Below are 22,020 nucleotides of genomic sequence, written 5' to 3' on the forward strand. Positions count from 1 at the left end.
AGACAGGGGCACATGTGCTCCCCTGAATTAGAGGTCTGTAGATACGGTCTTCACTATAGCTAGTCTCAACCAGGACTCAAAGACTTGGGAGGAGAGCTGACAGTCATTCACTGATTCGTTCATTCATTCACCTAACAAAAGTAAAACGTCCACCACTATATTCCAGACACCGCCAGGCAGAGGCAATAATGCCCTTTGCTGTGGTGAGATTAGAACGAGAAGTTAATTGCTTCTCTTGCTTAAAAGGTTCAGGAAGCAGAAGGGAAGAACACGTTTAATGATCTGATGGCTGGACGGAATTTGGCTCCCTCTGATCTGAAGCCCACAGGCACAGAACTTGGGCTTCAGGCGGACATGTTTGACGCTTGCACCTTTACCATCTCCGCCACCACTATCTGCACCCATGCCACTGTCATTTTTCACCCGGATGACTGCCTCCTAGCAGTCGAGGCAGGTCGAGGCACCCGTCCACCATCTCCGGCCCAACCTGCACACCAGCGGGCCGTTCTGGCAAACTACAAATCCAGCTGTCCCACAGTCCTACGTCCGTCCCAGCACCCTGGTCCTTCCCCCCAGAGGACGGGCGCGCAGGGCACTCCCTTGCCCGGGGGGCCCTCTCCCATCTTCCCCTAAAGAACTCCTCCTCATCCTCCACATTCACTGTCAGACCTCATTGCCCGGGGAAAATGACCCCAACAAGTGCTGGAGCACTCCTGTGAGTTGTGATTTACATTTCTTTGTGTGAAGATGTGACTCATGCCGTTTCTCCTCCTGTGCTCCCCTGCGCCCCAACGATAAGCCCCACAGAGACCGTGGTGGCTTGTTTTTTCTCACCACCGCATCCCCAGAGCAAAGCACCCTGTCCGACACAGTAGAGATGTCCACTACCCACTCATCAAGTAAGAAATACGTGACTAGATGAAGGCCAAATTCCTCCTGAAATGACCACAGGAATGTAAAACTGGGGGTAAGATCTATGCCAGTCCTGGAAACCGGAGGTTCAGGACTCACACAAGAAATTTCAAGGAAATTCTATCGGGTCTATCATAAAGGAACGACCAGAGCGAAGGGCAGGCCAAATAACCCGAGTCACCACGTGCAAGGGAAAGCCGGGCCGCTGGTGACGGAACTGGATCCAGCACATCCAGCCAGCAGCCCGGACACCTGCCGGCAGGGCCGCCTGAGGTGAGCGAGGGTGGAGGTGGGCAGGTGACTCACTTGTCACGCCGGCAGAGTGACTTGGTGCCAGCTGGCCGAATGGCAGTCCCAGGGCTCCCCTCACAGCCGGTCCGGGCAGCCGGCCACGTAAAGCAGAAGGTGCCACGCTGCCCGGGGCCCCGGGGAGGACAGGTACACCAACTGATGTGAAAGGAGACAGTGTTCCAGGGAACTTGGGGACGAGAAAAATAAAACTGCAGGGAAAAAAAAAAAATCCTTTTAATGCAGCAGAGAAGCTGTTTCTGTCAATAATTTTCTTGCTATTATTCCTCATACTTGTGATCTGGTCAACTAAAACTATAGAAAATCGAAACTCTCCCCTTTGTTGGAAGATTCGACTCAGGAATGAAAAACTGTCTACTAGCACCTATCTAAATGTCCAATACCACATGACCTAGAAGCCCCCTGCCCCGGCTCTTCCAATGTGGTGCAGAGTTCTGGCTGTCACCAAAATACACTCTTGCCATCTCCTACAGGGATGGGATGCCCTGGACACATGGCCAGACCAATTTCCCTTAAGGTGGCTGTTTGACTTCTCCCCACTTGAAGATGGGTCCAAGGCCCAGGTGGCATGTGGGGAGCTAGGGCTTTTAGGAGGGGAGATGCCTCAATTTTTCCTCTAGAAGATACCAAAAAGAACAATGAACAAAACCTAAGGAAAGCAAGGGGAAGGAATCAATAAAAGATCAGAGCAGAAATTATAGATTTAAAAGACAGTACAATCAGTAAACACTTCCAAGAAATCACCAGCAAGTCTGATTTTATTTTATTTTTATTTTTTTTAAAGATTTATTTATTTGAGAGAGCGAGAATGAGAGAGAGAGAGAGAGTGAGTACATGAGAGGGAGGAGGGTCAGAGGGAGAAGCAGGCTCCCCGCTGAGCAGGGAGCCCGACGTGGGACTCGATCCCGGGACTCCAGGATCATGACCTGAGCCGAAGGCAGTCGCTTAACCAGCTGAGCCACCCAGGCGCCCCACGAGTCTGATTTTAAAAAGCGAAGAACAACATGAATATAGAGTGATAATAAGGAAAACATAACTGCTAAGAAGAAAGAGATTTTGTTTAAAGCATGACAGAATGCTACTTGAGATGATACAAGCATTATCAGAACCTTCCATGAAATGGACATTTTCAGGAAAATACACATAATGAAAACTAGTTTCGGAAGAGAAAGAAACCTGAAGTACCAGTAACTACTTGTAGAAATGGGGCAGTAGTGAGAACCTGGCCCCACAGAGGGGCCCCCCCCAACTCCGGCTCACTCACAGGGAGGTGCCAGAGGCTCCCTCAAAGAAGAGAGTAGCAGAATCCTTTTGCATTTGTTTTGATGCAGAAGTTCACAGACAGGGTGTTAACATATGCATAACATCAGTAATACTAAGAAAAGAGGGCAGGATTTTTATTTTATTTTCCTTTATCTTGTCTGACATCTCTAATTCGGTCATACCCCAAAGGAAGGGCCATGTTGAGGAAGACTGTGAGAGAGACAGACAGAGAGAGATAAGAGAGGAGGCAAACCAAATGATCGTTTGACTTGTGAGGATTCCTTCAGAGTTCCCTCACTGTCCCATGCCGTAGCCATGAGCCCCATTTAAATTTTACGTTACTTACAATAAAATTAAAAAAAAAAAATCAGTTCCTCAGTAGCTGACATTCAGGTGCTCAATGCTGTCATGTGGCTACTTGGCTGGACAGTCCAAATCACAAATTTCCACAGACACGGGAAGTGCTCCCGGGCAGGACTGTGAAGGCTGGACTCAGAGGCCATTCTGGGTGACCGGAATCACATCGGTTTCTCAGGTGGAAACTCCTGAGAATTAGTTACATACACTAAAAACAGTGGAAATTCATGGAAATTTCACATCTTGAGTAAAGGCTTTGGTCCAAACTCAGCCAAAGTGTAATGGATTCATTTAACACTAAGCTGTATTCAATGTATTAGATGTTTTATTTCTGGAAAAAAGTACTATCCAAGCAATTATATCCAGTTGTGTGATTTAACAAATTAATTTAAAAGAAAAAAAAACCCAGGAAGCATAAAATGTTATTCATTAACTACTGTAAATAAGAGTATTATTTGTGGGCGCCTGGGTGGCTCAGTTGGTTAAGTGACTGCCTTCGGCTCAGGTTATGATCCTGGAGTCCCGGGATCGAGTCCTGCAGCGGGCTCCCTGCTCAGCAGGGAGTCTGCTTCTCCCTCTCCCATTCCCCCTTCTTGTGCTCGCGCTCTCTCTCTCTCAAATAAATAAATAAAATTTTTTAAAAAAAGTATTATTTGTTTAATATTATAGGCAATTAAGTGAGAATATTTCCTAAGTTAATGTGAATACGTAATTTTTCAAAAACAAAAGGCTCTTTCTCTTTCTACTTAATTGCTTTGTTCTTTTGGTATGGTGTCTGTTTCCATTCTAAAGCAGTGCTAGGATTCCCTGTGGCCTCTGTTATCACGTACTCCACAGAGGTCACATTCAGGTGTATAGATCACAGAAACAGTATGTTATTTTATTTTATTTTATTTTTTTAAAGATTTTATTTATTTATTCATGAGAGACAGACAGAGAGAGAGAGAGAGAGAGAGAGAGAGAGAGGCAGAGGGAGAAGCAGACTCCCAAGGAGCAGGGAGCCCGATGCCGGACTCGATCCCAGGACCCTGGGATCACGACCTGAGCCGAAGGCAGATGCTTAACCATCTGAGCCACCCAGGCGCCCCCAGAAACAGTATTTTAACCTAGAAAAAAAAAAATCTCAAAATGTTAATATAAAGTACATCTTAAAAAATAATATTTCCAATTTCTACCCCCTCCCCTCTCCATCTCTTTTCTTTACAATGAGTGGTTCTGAGTGTGGGTTTTGGCACTCAACCGCTCAGGTTCAAATCTCAGCTCTATACTTATTAGTTGTGTGACCTTGGGCAAATCATTTAATTTTTCCTCTCTAAATTTTGGCTTCTTTATTTCTCAGATAGGGACAATAATTGTAGCCACTTCCAGGCTCATGGAGAACATTCAATAATATAAAATATGTAATGAACCTAGAACAGTGCCTGGACATAGGGAATGCTCAATAAATGTATACTAACACTAGTAACAAAATGCTGAATGGAAAATGCTCTGATTATTAGAGTTGGTATGATTAAACTGTTTTTAATGCTGAATTTAAATGTTTGGAAGCTCTGCTTAAATATTTGTCTATCTAGCAAACGTTTACAAGAACCTATTTTTCAGGCCCTGTACTAACTGCTGGAATTAGAAAGACAAATGCAGCATGATCGCTGCCCTGGAGGAGCCCAGAGCCTAGTGAGAGAGAAACAAACATATAAATAGATAAATCACCACACAATCTGGTTAAATGCCGGAACAGTAGCAACAATGGGGTGCTGGGGGAGGTCAGAGGCTGGAGAGACCAACTCCGCCCCGAGGGAAGTGGAGAAGCTTTCACTGCTGTAATGAAATTTATTCTGGAAGGTGTACAGGCCTTTGAGAAATGATTTCCAACAGAAGATTTTTTTTTAAACCACGAATACAAGTCAAGAAGACCCATCTGATGCTGTCTATGCAAATCACAGACACACACCCATACCCACACAGACACACACACCTGACTTCAAAAGCACTGCTCAGAAGGAAGGAAAGTGTAAATGTTTCCATCAAAAACAATTGTTGAATCAGTATTTTGTACGCCTGAAACTAATATAACACTGTATGTTAATTATACTTCAGTAAAAAAAAAAAGAAAGAAAGAAAAAGAGAAAAAAAAGGGTGGGGAGCCAGGGTCAATGGGCCTAAAGCTGGGTAGAATGAACTATCCCTTGACTGGTGAGTGCGGCTCCCGGCCGTGTCCTGGGCACTCTTGGTGCACTTCCGCTGCCTGCAGGGAGAGGCAAGGAGTAGGGGTGGGGACCAGAGATGCTCTCTTTTCTCCCTCTCTTTACGTGATCCTCTTCTGCTTGGGCCAAGGGCCAGGGAAAAGCTTGGGGGCTGGGGCAGCTAGCGTGCTGGGCACCAGCATGCATGTCAGAACATCCGGGTTGGTTAGAGGGTCCTCCAGCCAGGATGACGGATGTTGACTGAAGGAAAACCACCGAGGCTTCAGATCCAGGCTCAGACTCTTAATTGCTATCATCATCCCTGGCCACCATCCTCAGCAAATGCAGCGTCCGTCACAATGATTTACCTGCTGTCTTGAGCTCATGTCCTCCGCTTTCTCAAATCTAATAATGACCTCATTTACTTCATGGCTTTGCTGCCCACTGCTAAAACCCTGCACATGTGCTCACCCTCACTGGCATGGCTCAGTCATCACATACCCAGCTTGTAACCCACTTTGGTGTTTTAGGTGTATGTTCTGGCTGGGGCCTGTGGTCAGTTATGTCAATGTTGCGCTTCCCAACACATGGGTCTCCTGTCCTGCCGATCTCTCCTCGTGCCCCCTGCATCAAGCCCAGCTCTCAACCACCCACTACCAAGGACATTCTCCCTCTTTTCTTTCTGTGTTCAAACACACAATTAGCTCAGTCTAATTGACCCTGACTAGACCTCCACAACCACTCCCTGATTCCTTCCTCTGTTCTTTTCTCATGTTCCATTACATCTCCCCCCTTGGCCCTGGCTTGTCAAGTCGCTCCAGATTCACCCTTTCTTCAAAGAGATGATGACCTCTCCACCTATTTTACTGAGAAATGTGAGGCCCGTCAGGATGAGGACCATCCTTTGACCTTCCACCTCAAAATGTATCTGTCTTTGTTTCCTCATTAAAATAATATCTATCAGTCCCTGATGCTCAGCTTCCCCGTAATATACTTCTAAAGATTCAGCATGAAAGAGGACAACTCATGAGTTTGAAGAAAGACTGCCCATCCTGTGGCCAAGATTTCAGGACATTTTCTACTTACTCTATGGCTAATGGAGAAGAACGGAGAAACACATTTGATCCCCGACTTTGTTGCCTGACACAGCAAATCTGTGGTCAGCACAGGAAGCTGGAGGGCACTTTATTTGTCCTTCTGCGGTCTCATCTTGGCTGAGAGACGTTGGGTCTATATTAAGAATGACAATAAGATATTGGAAGTCATCCTTACACTGCATGGGTGCTGCATTTTAAGGTAGCTGACACCACATTAGCGTCCCAGGTAGGGAGAGAGACAGGAGAGGTCGCGGAGTGGGGCTTCCTGGGGAGTACATATAGTTTTGCCACAATGCCCAAGGGCGACTGGGATGGGGAAAGATTCAACCTCATGATAATCTCCATCGTATTCTTTAATCCACACGGACGCCATTTTCTCAAGCTTAGGTAAAGAGTTGAGCACACATTACTTTGATACTCCTCTTCCAACCAGACTGATATCTGTCCCCCCAACCCCCTGCCAGCACCTGCTATACCTATAAATTCTGGATCCACTGGTTCAGAGCAGCCAAAGCCAAGCATGGAGAACATCCTATCTCCCTCCAGCAGAGCTTTACAAGATAAACATCAGCTAGACACTGGACACTGATCAGTGAGTTCTGTACAACCACTGGCCATTCAGCTCGTCAGCTCAGAGAAGCTACAGCACCCAAAAGGACAATGAGAGCTAATGGCCAGTCATATATTCTGTCTGTTGAAAAATACAAGGTCCAAATAGCTCTTTGTTTTTATTTCAAGATTTTGTTAAAAAAAAAACAAACCAAAAACCAAAACAACCCAACATGGAGTTATGGGAAAAAAAAATACTACAGATGGTCTTGAAAACTAGAAAGGAAAGCACACCACGTTTTTACTCTGAAACCAAAATAAAATTTCAGAAAAGCAGTTGTTGTCCTCAATAAGACAGAAGACATGATCTCTGCAACAAGTGTATAAAGTTTTTGGAAGGGATTAAAAAAGGACCAAAAAACGCAAACGCGGGATTTAACATCCTTGTTGACAGGAAGCAAAATGTTCACTGTAGAAAACAGCAACGGTAAATACATTCTTTATTTAAGATGCTTCCCCACAATGAAAAGGAACAAAATGAAACGAAAACAATAAGAAAAGACAGTTATAAAGGACAGAGAAAAAGACCTTTCTTACTATTGTGCGGGAGGGGGGGAAATGAGCAATAATCAAAGATACAGCAGAAGATAATATTCATCCCTGACATAAGTCCAGAGACTAAGAATCAAAGAGATGCAATGTTTTAGGAAAAAATTAATGAAAAGAGAAACAGACAGAGAAGTTACGGGAAACTTTACAATAAAAGAGTAAAGAAGAAAATCTGAGAAAAATCCAGGTGGGAAAGGTCATCAAGAAAGAGAATAAACTGCCCTGGGCTTCTCTTCAGAACACTGTAAGGCAGAAGCTAACCACAATGGGTTGAATGGTGTCCCCTCAAATTTACGTCCATCTGGAATCTTAGAATGTGCCCTTATTTGCAAAGAGGGTCTTTGCGGATGTGACTGAGTAAATTAAGATGAGGACATACTGGATTAGGGTGGGACCAAAACCCAGTGGCTGGTGTCTTCACAAGAGACAAGAGAGGGGGGTGCAGACCCCGGGATGCGGGGAAGAAGGCCTTGGAATGAGCCCGGAATGAGCCGGCTATGAGCCAAAAGGATGCCCAGGGTTGCAGGCAGCCCCAGAGGCAGGAAGAAGCAAGGAAGGATTTTTCCCTAGAACCTTCTGAGAAGGAGCATGGCCTGCCATCATGTTGATTTTGGACGTCCAGTCTCCAGAATTGTGGGAGAATACATTTCTGTTATTTTAAGCCATTCAGTTTGTGGCCATTTGTGAATGCAGGCCTGTGAAATGAATACAGTGTCAGATCAGAATTTGTCAAGTTTTAAGAGAAAAGGGTGATTATTTGGAAATTTTAACACCAGCCAAGTTATTCTTGTAGAAGCCATTATTTGAGTCTCAGATCTGTAACGACTGATACCTTCATATACTGCCTAAAAACTTGCCAGGAACTCCAGGGTGAGGACCCTGTGGTGTTGGTTCTGGAGGTCACAGCCAATGGCATCAGACATGAGGGACAAAGGCATTTGGAAGGGAGGAGAAAGAAGTTGTTTGTGGAAGAGCATCTACATCTTCGGAAAGATTAAACTTTGTTTTAAAGATACCGATAAAATATACAAACCCATTTTGTATATAAATTTAATTTCTAAAGGGACATACAGTAAATCTTTTTTTTTTTAAAGATTTTATTTATTTATATGAGAGAGAGAGAATGAGAGATAGACAGCATGAGAGGGAGAAGGGTCAGAGGGAGAAGCAGGCTCCCCGCCGAGCAGGGAGCCCGATGCGGGACTCGATCCCGGGACTCCAGGATCATGACCTGAGCCGAAGGCAGTCGCTCAACCAACTGAGCCACCCAGGAGCCCCTACGGTAAATCTTAATAGTGATTACCTGTAGGTGGTAGGGTTACAGATGAATTTAATTTTCCTGTGCTTTTCAGTATATTTCAAATTTTCTATGATGAACATGCATTCCCTATATAATCAGAGAAGTATATTTAGAAGTGTGCTGGCAGGCACACGCACACGCTCGCACACGCACACGCGCACACGCACACGCGCACACATACACAAAGACTGGGAAGTAAGATAAAAAATCTGAGAAGAGGAAAAGAATTTATCAGACACTAGATTTTTAGCTAAACTGATCTTTTAGCTAATACGTGGACCTCTGGTGGTGAGCTAATGCCACTGGAGACACAACCACAACAAAAGAACCACGAGCCCTGCCCACTAGAAAAGGTAAAATGACCACAACTAATTACAGTGTAAAATATGACAGGTACCACAGAGAAAGGCAAAGAAATCGAGGGTTCTTTTTTTAAATTTTTTTGAGAGAGTGAGCGAGAGAGTGAGAGAGAGGTGGGGGGGGGGTGAATCCTAGTCAGACTCCATGAGCGGTTCGATCTCATGACCCTGAGATCATGACCTGAACCAAAATCAAGAGTCAGACGCTTAACCGACTGAACCACCCAGGGGCCTCAAGAAATGGAGGGTTCCAAAGGGTGAAAGATGATTTTCCCATAGGGGAATCAGGTAAGGCTGCTTGGAAAACAGACCAAGAAGGTATTTTAGAAGGAAACAGAGCCATAAAGAGGCCTGGGTAATGGTGAGTAGAGGCCTTTTCGGCTAGATCATGGGCCATATGAGCAAAGGCTCCAAAGACAGGCTGGAGAGAGACTGTGGGAAAGCCTTAAATGTCAGGCTAAACAGTTTCCTGCTTTATCCCATAAACAAAGGAGAGATGCTGAAGGTTGTTTGTTTGAAAGCATCAAGATGATATTGACAGAGCTGAATATTTGGGAAAGAACTCTTTATGGCATTAAGGAAATCAAAGCCCCCAGACTCAGGTTAATTACAGCTGAGCATTCTGACAAAATGGATGTAATCTTATCAAAACTAGTGGCATGGGATCGTCGAGATGTCAGGAGACTAGACAAAGTGCCAGAAGCTCAGGGAAGGAGGAAATGACATCAATGCCACACAAAAAAAGGGTATACAGAAGCAAACATTCCTGCTCGTTTCTTTTTCCTAGCTCCTTAAGAGATCAAATGAGAAACATGTAAGGACCTTAAAGTCACTTTCATCATGGAAGCCCGTAAAACTGTACACCATTCAGCCCACCCCAGACATAATGAATTAGGGCCTGAAGTTCAAACAAACTCCTCAAGTGACTTTTATGAACAATAAAGTTTGAGGGGCATTGGAACAGGCCATAACACGGCAAGATAACAGAACTTCTTGGAAAATACAACCCACTGGGATAAGGTCGGGGGACAAGCTCTACAACTGACTAGTTGTGTGACCTTGAACAAGTTATTAATCTCTCTAAACTTTAGTTATCTCCCTAGTAAAATGGGGGTAGTAACACCTCATCAGGTGATTGTGGAATTTGAATTAGTATACATACATACACACATATGTATTTCCATGCATACATATATACACGTATGTGTGCATCTATCTCCCTACCACTCAAAAGGTTGTCTGGCGTTGTATGTGCGCATCCACGTGAATAAATAGCAATCTAGCCATGAAATCTCTCTAGGACATGCATCCAATAGGATTTGCTAAGAGACTGGATGTGGGGTATGGGAGATTTCCTGGTTTCTGGAATTAGCAACTGAAAAGAAGGTAGCACCATTCCCTCAGTGGTCTGAGGTAGGGAAGAGGGACAACCTGAGTTCAGTTTGGGGCAGGTTGAGGTTCAGCCGCCTACAGGCCATCCCAGGAGAGACATCCAGTGGGCATTTGGGCAAATGGTTCTACGTGCTGTGGATAAAGATGTGGGAAGAATACATGGATGTATGAGTCACAGTCTGAAGGCAGTAACTGAAGCCATGGGGTAGGAGAGATCACCAAGAAGGAGTGTGTAGCATGAGCAGAGTACGTGAGACAGAACCCTGAGGAGCATCAAAATGTGAAGACCCGGCAGAAGAGAGGGAATCCGTAAAGAAGCTGAGAAGGTGAAGCAGGGAGGCAGAAGAAGGTGTTCACAGGGCCCGTGCTGCAGACTGATCCTGGAAGATAAAGATTAGGTGCGGATCTGGTAGCGATGAGGTCTTTGTGACCTTGGCAAGAGCAGGCTCAGTGAAGGAGAAGAGGAAGCATCCAAAGGAGGAATTCAGAAGGAAAATTGTGGAACTATCACAGGGATCAAAAAGAGACTTCAGAGAGTGGCTGAAAGGTGCTCCCAGAGTAATTAAAAAGTCTTACCACCTCTTGAGCAAATGTGGTTTGAGATTATATTTTAAAAGACTGCACCACAGTGATAACTACAGTAGACTGATTAAAAAGCTGAGACCAAAAAGCATACAATCCTCTTCTTACACATAAAGGAAACCGAAGTCACTGCTTTAATTAAATGGGTAGGATAGTTCCATTTAAAAATGAGAATATTAGCTGGGGCTCAACCGTAACAGTGAGGCGTGAAACCGGAAGCCCTTTGTGGCCGGTCAGCCATGGCGGCCACGCTGGACCCGGGGCTTGGCTTGCCCTACCCTCACCTGGTGGGGAAAAGCAAGGGAAGCCAACTGTAGAACCCACCACAGATGCTCCCATCTCTTACAAAGACAGTGAAAAGCTGCTCCAACCCATGAGATGGATGTGTACCTGAAGAAAGCAGAGACTTGACCTGAGACAGGGCGGGGCTGGAAGGCCAGGGCCTCAGCTGAGGGGCACTGGGAGGAACCTCAGTGAAACCTCAAACACTCTCCCTCCTGCGGCCCTGGGGGGAGTGTCCCCCAACCTAGCGGAGGCAGTTAGTAAGTTAAAAGGGCTAGACTTACTTCTGAGGGCTTAAAAAAGAGCTCTGAATATTCAGAGCCCACCTGGTGAAATACTGGAAAACAGACCAAATTCCTTTTCAGCTTTAACAGCACTGAGAGAAGTGAAAGAGTGGTTTTCAAACTCGAGTGTGTGTGTGTGTGTGTTCGTGGTTGTTGGACCCCACAGTTCTGATGGTGGACCTGCCTACATTCAGAAGTAAGCACAGGTTCTTAAAGAGCATTTTCAAAACAATGAAAATATTTTCTCTTCATGAGAACAGTATACAAAAGTATATAACATGATATACTTTTGACCGAGTTAAAAATTTACTTTTGCTACAACGGAGGGTATGCGCTGGTGAGCCCGCTCTTACTGGAAGCTGAGGGGGCAGGTGCAGGGCAGGGATGGCTCTGGCACAAGCAAGATGGGAGAGGCAAAGGGCATTACCCAACAGGCACCAAGAAAGACTCTGTGTTTGAGACACACATGAGAAATTTGCTTCCTGGGCATATGAAAAACCAAAATCAAGGCAGAAAACTTGATTTCCTGCGAAGAATTTACTAAGCAAACAATCTGTTAACAATTTGTGTCTCTGGTTATATAAAAAATAAACAGTTACACACCGGTCAGAATTTGAAAATATTTTTATAGTATACCAGGATACTACTATACCCCACTACGTGAAAACCACTAGAGTCAGTGAACGAAGACCCTGGGACACCGGTAGAAGGTGCAGGAGCCAGAGATGGGCAGCTGAGCTGGGGTCGTTGCAGCAGCAAGGAGATTATCCTGCGGGGAAGGACATGGCAGCACAGGGATGGGAGGCCACCAGGAAGAGCATGAGCAGCCGTGGGCCTGCAGAAGGTTGGGAGGGGAGTGTCTCCAATTCTAATTGTTGTTGTTGTTGTTGTTTTTTAAACTCCACACCCAACGTGGGGCTCGAACTCATGATCCCAAGATGCTCTACCGACTGAGCCAGCTGGGCGCCCCTCTTCAGTTCTATTTTTGAAACTGGAGAGCATGCTGGTGCTGAATATCATGGAAGTGGCTGTTCCCAAGACTTTTGTGTGGGAAAATTTAGAGGACTTGTTTGGTATTCTTAGTTTAGCTAGTGGATTTGGCATCATTTTGGGTCTCAACTACCCAAGATGGTCACTGAATGGCTCGTCAGGTGGTGGTAATTTTCCTCAAGGGTTGTTGATGTTATGAAAGTAAGTCACACTATCTCAAAAAGTAGGGTGGGGAGGAGACAGGGTCAAAGTCATTCTATAAACTTACTACCGTCAACAGCGGACAGAAGGTAGGCTGTTAAGGGCTGGATATGGAAATGCCTTGTTTGTTTATGCTCTACCTTATTTTTATTTTAAAAGATGTATTTATTATTTTAGAGAGAGAGAGAGAGATCACGGGTGTGGGGTAGGGGAAAGGGAGAGAGAGTCTTAAGCAGACTCTGCACTGAGCTCAGAGCCTGATGCAGGACTCAATCTCACGACACTGAGATCACAACCTGAGCCCAAACCAAGAGTCAGAGGCTTAACCAGCTGTGCCACCCAGGCACCCCTCTACCTTATTTTTAAGAAATGTTTAAAGCAGCTTACCAAAAGAGAGAGAAAAAAGAGAGAGAGAGTGCTCACGTGAGTGGGGGGGAGGGGCAGAGGGAGAGCATCCCAAGCAGGCTCCACGGCCCAGCGTGAAGCCCAATGGGGGGCTTGGTCCCATGACCCTGAGATCATGACCTGAGCGGAAATCAAGAGTCAGACACTTAATTGACTGAGTCACGCAGGTGCCCCTTTCTGGAATATATTTTATTCAAAGGATAAAATTAAATACAGAGCAAGTTCAGAACAAGGGCAAATTAGGTGTGGGTAAATAAAGTGAAAACAAGAGAATCAGATTAGGATGTAAGGTAGTTAGAAGCAAGCCATAAATAGGGCTCTGAGCTTCCTGGAGGCCAATGCAAAGAGGAAAAAACCCAAGTCATTTACAGACTTCCTACTGCCTATAAGATTAACAACAAAGCAGCTTCATGGGAGAAGCACTGTACTTTCTGGTCCTGAGCAAAACTTTTCTCATAGGTCCTCTTAAAAGTGAAACTTTGTGGAACACTGAGAAAAAGCCTCAAGAGCGTCCTACAAGAGACATACCATCTAGATCCATATGGCTCTTTCTATTCTGTCCACCAGCGCAAGTAAAAGGCATAATGCCAAGGCACAGATCAAGATAAGCAAGTCTAAGAGAGGCCACAGACATCAGGCCAAATGTTTGTGGCTGTCTTATGGTTGAGATTAATCCAGGAATTAAATTTAAGCCATTTATGGCACGGATGTCTCTTTGGATAATTCTTTATAATTCTTTATCAACATTCTTTTTAAAATCAAGCTTGTTAAGATTTGGCCAGAAGAGAGTTTGAAATTACACGTTTGAGCTAAAACCTAAAGCAGAGCTTCTCTGTGCTGCTGATTAAGGGCAGAGGAGTTTGCTCCAACAATCAACTTCATTTCTTTAGAAAACAGCCTATAAGCAGCACGGGCTGTTAAGAGCATACGGGCTTAGAGACTGAGAGATTAGGCCCAGGGGGTCTTGGAGCCACACAGACCTGGGTGGAAATGTTACTTTTACCACTCACTGGCTGTGGGACCTCTCTGAGATCATGAGTTAAATGGGGAGCCATTCATTATCCACAAATGTCTCCTGAACCCCCACAATGTGCAACATAATCAAACAATACCTACTGCACAGTTGTTTGTAAGGGTTAAACAGGTAAATGCACCCGAAGCATTTAGCTCAGTGACTGGCACATAGCAGACATTCAATAAACGTTAAAACTAATAATGGTAATAACAAAATAATCATAAAAGATTTGTCTCCATTATGATACATAAACAATTACAGGATGAAGGTCTTAGGTTCTACATCACAAAAGATGGTTGCAAGAATTTTAAATTTTAGCCTGGGAAAGGTTCAAAGTCACCCACAAAGACACCAAAAATATCCAAAAAAGCACTCACAATTTTAAACCACGTTAACTTACTGGTAAATGTTCTAAGATAAACATGATTGGCGGTACCTCACTGAGTCAACCTGCTATTTAAGATTTAGATATGAGCCAGTTCCATTTTGGAAAACATCTGCCGAAGTGATGATTTTAGCTGTAGAATGTCGAAGTCTTGATGTGCTGATGTTCCTGAGGGAAATATGCTGGTAACTTCAATAATTTCTCAATTTGGTAATACTACATAGAATATAATTTCTCCCATAAAACGCCTATGAAAACAAAAAGCCTCCTCAACTCTGAATAGAGAACAAAGCTGCACTGTGTCAGGGATGTTGGATGGGCCGCTAGATCGCTCATTAGCCAAGAATCATCTTTCTGTACAACAGTCCCACAGGCATAATTCAAATTCGTGCCTGAGCAAAAATACCAATCACTACATATCAGCCTGCAGGAGTCCTCAACAGTCAAAACCTCAAATGTGGAAATCTGCAGATGCCAAGCAAGTCCACTGTAAACCGTTCTTTTGATAGTAATTAGGTAGTACCGACAGCCTTTGAGGCCACCGTGAGTTCATCACAACAAAACCATGCCATCCTCACAGAGAAGCATTTATATGTTTCTTTCCTATACAGCAGGGGAGCATGCAACTCATCAAAATGCGGGCTTGAGTCATGAAGGTACAGGTTTAAAAAGGATTGGACAATATTTATCTGGACTTGAAATTGCCTTAACAGACTGTGGCACCCCCAGAAGTGTCAAGACGTAGGGTTATATGAGAATCAGCAGCGGGGCTGGGCAGGAGACAGATCTATATTGTGCCCATACCATTCATCATTCATAACACATCAGTTTCGTATCCATTGAGTCAAAGGCCAAGAAAAGATCAATAAAAGCTACAATCTTTGCTTTTCCTGACAGATTTCCATATGAAGTGATGAAGAATGGTCGATGGCGTAATAGCTATGCCTTGCTGAGAATGCTGCCATGAGAGACCAGACTTCCAATTCATCAAGAATATGTTTTAGATGGAATGCACTGTAAGCTAATGAGTCCAATTATATTGGGGGAGGGGGTCCAAGAGGCGTGTTATTCCTTTCTTTTATTTCTATTTGATGGGTTAGGCTACTTTCTATTTTCAACCAAACTGAACCATTCATTCAATCAATCAATATTTACTAAGTAACGAATGCTAAGCATTGTGCTTGGTGCTAGGGACACAGTGGTAACTAAAGAGTCACGACTCTCATTTTTAGGGAGTTTATAATCTGCACCCTTGTTTATGGGATTGAAAAAAGTGTCAAGAATAATGGTTCACTGGCAGAAGAAGAAATTTTCACCAGGTGCTTTTAGTTTGCGCTTTTAAATCATCTACTATATGAGGCAATGTTAGAGATGCATTTGGGGTGTCATGCTATTTGGAACTGAATTTCGTCTATAACCTTTCCAGAGAGAAGCTGCCCCATCCCCAAACTGTGCTGAGGAGATGGGTCTCGGAGGCCATATTTATACCACATGACCCCACTTCCCTGAACACAACAGGCTGAATCAGGGATAGACACCTGAATCACCATGACATTGTACATGGCATTTGAAACTGGGCCCAAGAATGAACAGACTGGGGTGGGCAGTGGGGCTGTAAGACAAAGGGAATTGGGGGATTGGAAGTCAGTTTAGTAAAAAACAACATTTAATAGGAACTCAGTCTGTGCCAGGCCCTGTGCCAGGTCCTAGAGATACAAATATGAACAAGGCAGACGTCGTTCCCACCCTCATCTCTAGTGGACGAGAGAGTAGTAAATAAACAAATACATGAAATAAATAGAGTGAGCGAAATACTATTAAGAAAAGAAACAGGATGCCGAGTCTTAGAACAGCACGGAGAGAAGGACCACTTGAGGTAGGGTGGGTGGGGAGGCCTCTCTGAGAAAGTGACATTTAAGCTGAGATCAGGCATGAGAAGGGATGGGGAAGACCATTCCAGGCAGAAGGAAGATTAAGTGCAAAGGCCCCGGGACGAGGAAGAACTCATGTGTCCTTGAGACCAAAACAAGGCCAAATGTGTGAAGCACGGTGGACAGAGCAGCATGAGGGAGGGTGGAAGAGGCAGGCAGGACCGGGATCACACAGGTTCTTGTAGGGCTTCGTAAAGGGCCTGGACTTGAATGGGCAGCCAACGAAGCATTTTCAGAAAGAAAAGACATTGTATTGCCAACATTTTAAAACATCACTCTGGGGCGAGGACAGACATATCCACTAATGGGATAGAAGAGAAAGCCCAGAAATCAACCCTTGCATGTCTGGTCAAGTGATTTTATTTCTTTTATTATTATTTTTTAATATTTTATTTATTTATTTGACAGAGAGAGAGAGACAGCAAGAGAGGGAAGACAAGCAGGGGGAGCGGGAGAGGGAGAAGCAGGCTTCCTGCTGAGCAGGGGGACAGTCTTTTCAACAAATGGTACTGGGAACACTGGATATCAACATGCAAAATAATGAAGCCAGACCCCTATGTCATTCCATACACACACAAAATAACTCCCAATAGATCATAAACCTATTGAATGAGGCTGGACCTCTACCTTACACCATATACCACGTACAACAATTCAAAATGGATCAAGGAAAAAAAGTAAAAGCTAAAAGTATCGAATTCTTAGGAGAAAACAGAGTGGCAAATCTTCCTGACAATGGATTTGGTAATGACTCCCTGAATATAACACCAGAAATACAGATGACAAAAGAAAAAAAAATGGATGAATTGGACTTCATGGAAATTACAAACTTTTATGCATCAAAGGATATAGTCAACAGAGTAAAAAGACAACCCACTCGTGGATCACCACATCAAAAACTAATGATGTATTGTATGGTGACTAACATAACATAATAAAATTAAAAAAAAAAACAAAACTGTATTCCCGGGGCGCCTGGGTGGCTCAGTCGGTTAAGCGTCTGCCTTCGGCTCAGGTCATGATCCCGGGGTCCTGGGATCGAGTCCCACATCGGGCTCCCTGCTCCTTGGGAGCCTGCTTCTCCCTCTCCCTCTGCCTGCTACTCGCCCTGCTTGTGCTCTCTGTCAAATAAATAAATAAAATCTTTAAAAAAACAAACAAACAAAAAAGACAACCCACATAACAGGAAAAAAGATTTGCAGATCACTTATCTGATAAGGGAATTGATATCTGGAATATATTAGGAACCCCTATAACTCAGTAACAACAAAACAAACAACTTGATTAAAAAATGGGCAAAGAAGGCAAAGAACTTGAATACTTTTTCTCCAAAGGAGAAATATAAACGACCAATAAACACATGAAAAGATGCTCAACATCAGTGGTCATGGATGAAAGGTAAATCACAATGAGACACCCCTTTACAACACATTAGAATGGCTATTAAACAGATGGAGCAAGTATTGGTGAGATTGTGGAGAAACTGGAACACTTGTGCATCACTGGTGGAGACATAAAATGGTGCAGCCACTATGGAAACACGCTTGGGAATTCTTCAAAAGTTAAAAATAGAATTATCATATGATCCAGTATTTTCACTTCAGGTTAACAGACCCAACAGAATTGAAGAAAGCAGGGACTTGAACACAGACCGGCACACCAATGCTCACAGCAACATTATTCACAATAGTGAAAAAGTACAAGCAACCCAAGTGTGCACTGAGATAGATAAATGGATAAGCCACATGTGGTGTATACAAAGGATGGAATTCATCCACGAAAGGGAATGAAATTCTGATACATGCTATAACGTGGATGAACCTTGAAAATATCATGCTAAGTAAAACAGACCAGACACAAAGGACAAATATTGCAGAACTGCACTTACATGAGGTCCCTACAGTAGGCAAATTCATAGAGACAGAGGTAGAATAGAGGTTACCAGGGGCTGGTGAGGAAGGGCGAATGTGGACTTATTGTCTAATGGGTATAGTTACTGTTTGGGCTGGTGGAAAATGCTCTGATAGTGGATGATGATGATGGTCGCCTAACATTGTGAATGTACTTCCTGCCCCCTGAATTGTACACTTAAAAATGGTAAATTTTCTGTTGTGTATGTTTGACCACCATGAAAAGAGGTGTTAAAAACCCCGCCACTGCTTGGAAAGCAGACAGGAGAGAGGTGACTGTGCAGTCAGGGGAGCTGGTCGGCTGAGATGATGCATCAGTACTCAGAGAGTGAATGCAAGAAGTCACAGGGACCGAAGAGAACCTGAGAAATTAGCTAGAGTCTGATGGCTTCCTGGTCACGTGAGGCCCAGCTGAGCTTCCTGTGCTTCATTTTGGTGAGCTTCACCCACACCCTTTCAGTGAATTACTTTAGACTTGCGCTGGACTGAGTGGGTCTTTGTTCCTTGCAAGGAAACAATTCCTGATGAAGGCAGGGAACAGCTGGGCTCTGGCAAAGCAGCAATGCTGGAGACTGCTGGCTCCTAAAGCCAGACCACAGCTCCAGGAAGGCAGAGAAACTGCCTTTTCCCTCCGCTCAGTGCCTAGCACCATGCCCGCTGCGGGGGGGCAGGGGCAGGCCTTCAATACATGGGTCTTGGATGAGCGCCGAGAAAACCCCCCACCATGAGTCTAGAAAGGTCTGAGCTTCCATGTTCTCACTCACCAAATTCATACAACTAAGCCCCCAAATCTGTCCTCATTATTGATGTCAATAGCCAAGCTTGGTTCTTCACAGGGACTTCTACCTCATTTGTTCAAGGTCAAAAGAAGTCTATGCTAAAATTTCAATTTTGCACCCTTCTACAAACTTTGAGTTTCAAGATGCCCAAGATTTATTGGGTTTCCAACAATTTCATCAGGTGTGTAAAAAAAGTTAAACTTATTTTCTGATGCATATAGAAAATACAAAAACAGTTTTTAATAACTAGCTGTTGGTCAAAGATGAGAGAAAATGTCTCCTTCCTTGAAACACTGGAGTCAGATTTTCAAGAGATCTTTAGACAGCAAAAATGGAACTTGGCTCATTTGATTTTTCTCAACCATTCCAACCACCAGGACATGCCATTCCTGACAAGGGAAAAGTCGACACAACCTAATTTTACAAAAGGAGGGGAACTGTTACCCAGAGAATTGTTTATAACGATGTTGGGCTATCACGTGGTTAAAATGGTAACATAAGGGCTATATAACAAGAAGACATTGACAAAATACGGCTGGACGAAAAAAAGAGGAAGACAAAATTATACGTGTAATTTGATTACAGCGAGGTGGAACTGAGGTTAGTTGCTATAAAGATTAGAAGGTACCAAAATGAGATGAAAAAAGTGGCAATGGGGCAGGGGAATTATATGTGGAATTTTTAAATGTATTTAAAATTTACTTTATACTATTTTAAAAGTCAGCTAGAAACACACACATACACAGAGACAGACACACCCATGGCTCCCAAACAAAAACTTGAACAAATAAAAGGAAGAATTTTGGTCAATGAGCTGCCTCATTAGGCTGAGGATAATCGATGACAAGTCTGGGGTTCTCTAAGGCGGGCTTTCTTCAAGTGGGTCCTGGGAGCAGCGACATCACCATCCCCTGGGAACTTGCTAGAAACACAAATTCTGGGTCAATCCCAGACCTACTGGATTGGAAACTCTGGGGACGGGGGCCCAGCAGTCTGTTCTAAGAAACTCTCCATGTGATGCAGATGCCTGCTCAGGTTTGAGAACCACCTCTGTCAACTACCTCCCCAGTCTGACAGCCTGTGGTTTCCACAAGTCTATAAAGGGTCCATCTTTCACACCCTTGTTGTCTCCCCAAACACCACTCTCACCATTTACAAGAGCTTCATGTGACTTAACTGGATCCGGTCCAAAGTCCACCTGCAAGTCAAGGTCCTCCTTTGGTTACCAAATTTCACCTTTACCACCACGGCTAGCTAATATGGACTGTGCTTATATGCATCAACTCATCTGATCTCCTGACAACCCTATAAGGTAGATAATATTAATATCTCCATTTATACAATATATAATAATATGAGAAAACTGAGGCCAAAAGAAGTCCAAGATCAGACAAGTAGGAAATGATGAAACAAAATGACTTCTGGGCACAAGTTCTTAAGCGCCACTGAGGTTCGGAGAAGTCCAGAGACAGTAGTGGGTGCTGGAGCTGGCATGGGAAGCCAGGCCTGATTTCAAAGCCTGCCTGCTTTGTGGCCACTCAGCTCGGCTGCCTCATACACTCTTTGAGGCAGGGCCATTTGCTCACTGCCCCTGGAACACATCACTGACAAGAATCACACTGTTTGCAAATATCCACTGTCTGTCTTCTCTACCACCAACCCACGGCCGTCCTACAGCCTCCACGAGGCCTTCCCGGCTGCTTCCCCAAGATCCCTGGCTAGGATGGGTCACTTCCTCCCTTCTCTTCTCCCCCACCGGGCCCTACTGTATCCCTCTCACAAGATTTACCAGTTCCCGCCCTGAATTATAGTTCTACACATGCTCCTTCGAGGGAGGCGGTGGTCTGAGTTGGTCTGGTGCCACCAGTGATGGACACAGAACACACACTGATGGAGTCAATCAATGTGTCTTTTATGTGACTAAATTCATTTTCTAGATATTTTATGTATCTTATCTGCCCAGCTCAAGACAGTCAGCTCCTTAAGAACAAGGACCAAATCTTTTACTTATTTTATATTTTCAAGAATACTCAGCCCTGGGCCAGATACACAGTCAAGTCTATAATATACAAGTGAATTCAAATACTGCTACTGGTACACAGCTCTGGTATAATTTGTCCAACTACTTAAGCCCTGTAAGAATGCAGCATATATTAATGGAGGAAAATTGAGTACTACACAAATGGATCCAAGCAACTCATTTTTTGTAAATAGATAGAAATAATAAATTCAATGTTTTTAGTAGTGTTAAATAATAATCAAGAAGATTCTATGAGCACATTTTGCTGAAAATTTGTTCAAATTTCCATGCAATTGGGGAAAAAAAATCACAGTTCTGTCTTTTAAAAAACTGAGGCTAAAATATGCCTTCATTATTCCTCTTTTAAAATGAAAGCATACTATTTTAAAAGATCATAACATAAACCCTAATGTCTCTCGTAAGGAAAAGGTGGATATTTTCATTCCAGGTATCTATCATCTATCACAGTATATTCTAGTCCAACAAATATACTTTTAACAGGAAGAAAAAAAAATCTCATAAATATTCTAACTCCTACCACATACCCAGAAAGCAAAGGTATACAGAAAATCAGAACATGTATTTCAATAATATTTAAACCTCAAAAACTAGATTGGTCAACTTTTAAGGAATAAGATAATATAAAAACCGAATGCTGCCTCTCTTAATTCATAAATCATTTAATTATATACCCCAATTATATGCACCAGAGAAAAATACCAAGCCACAACATATTTTTAACAAACTGGAAGGCACAGAGTACGTAACAATAAAAACAAATAGATAAAGATGATCAGATTATTATGGCCTTTCAATAGTCATTTATTCCCATCCCAGCCCCACACGGTACCCACATGGTCTGACAGTAAATATACAACAAAAGATCTGATGAGCTCGGCGATGCTC

At 43.7% G+C, this 22,020-nt stretch overlaps 1 protein-coding gene across 5 annotated transcripts in view; it reads right to left on the minus strand.

Annotated features, from left to right (window-relative positions):
- The window catches only part of GARNL3 (GTPase activating Rap/RanGAP domain like 3), a 141,852-nt gene that overhangs the window by 83,341 nt on the left and 36,491 nt on the right, over positions 1–22,020 (minus strand). The window lies entirely within an intron of this gene.

This window comes from Zalophus californianus, chromosome 13 (assembly GCF_009762305.2).
Source record: "Zalophus californianus isolate mZalCal1 chromosome 13, mZalCal1.pri.v2, whole genome shotgun sequence".
Lineage (NCBI taxonomy): Eukaryota > Metazoa > Chordata > Mammalia > Carnivora > Otariidae > Zalophus > Zalophus californianus.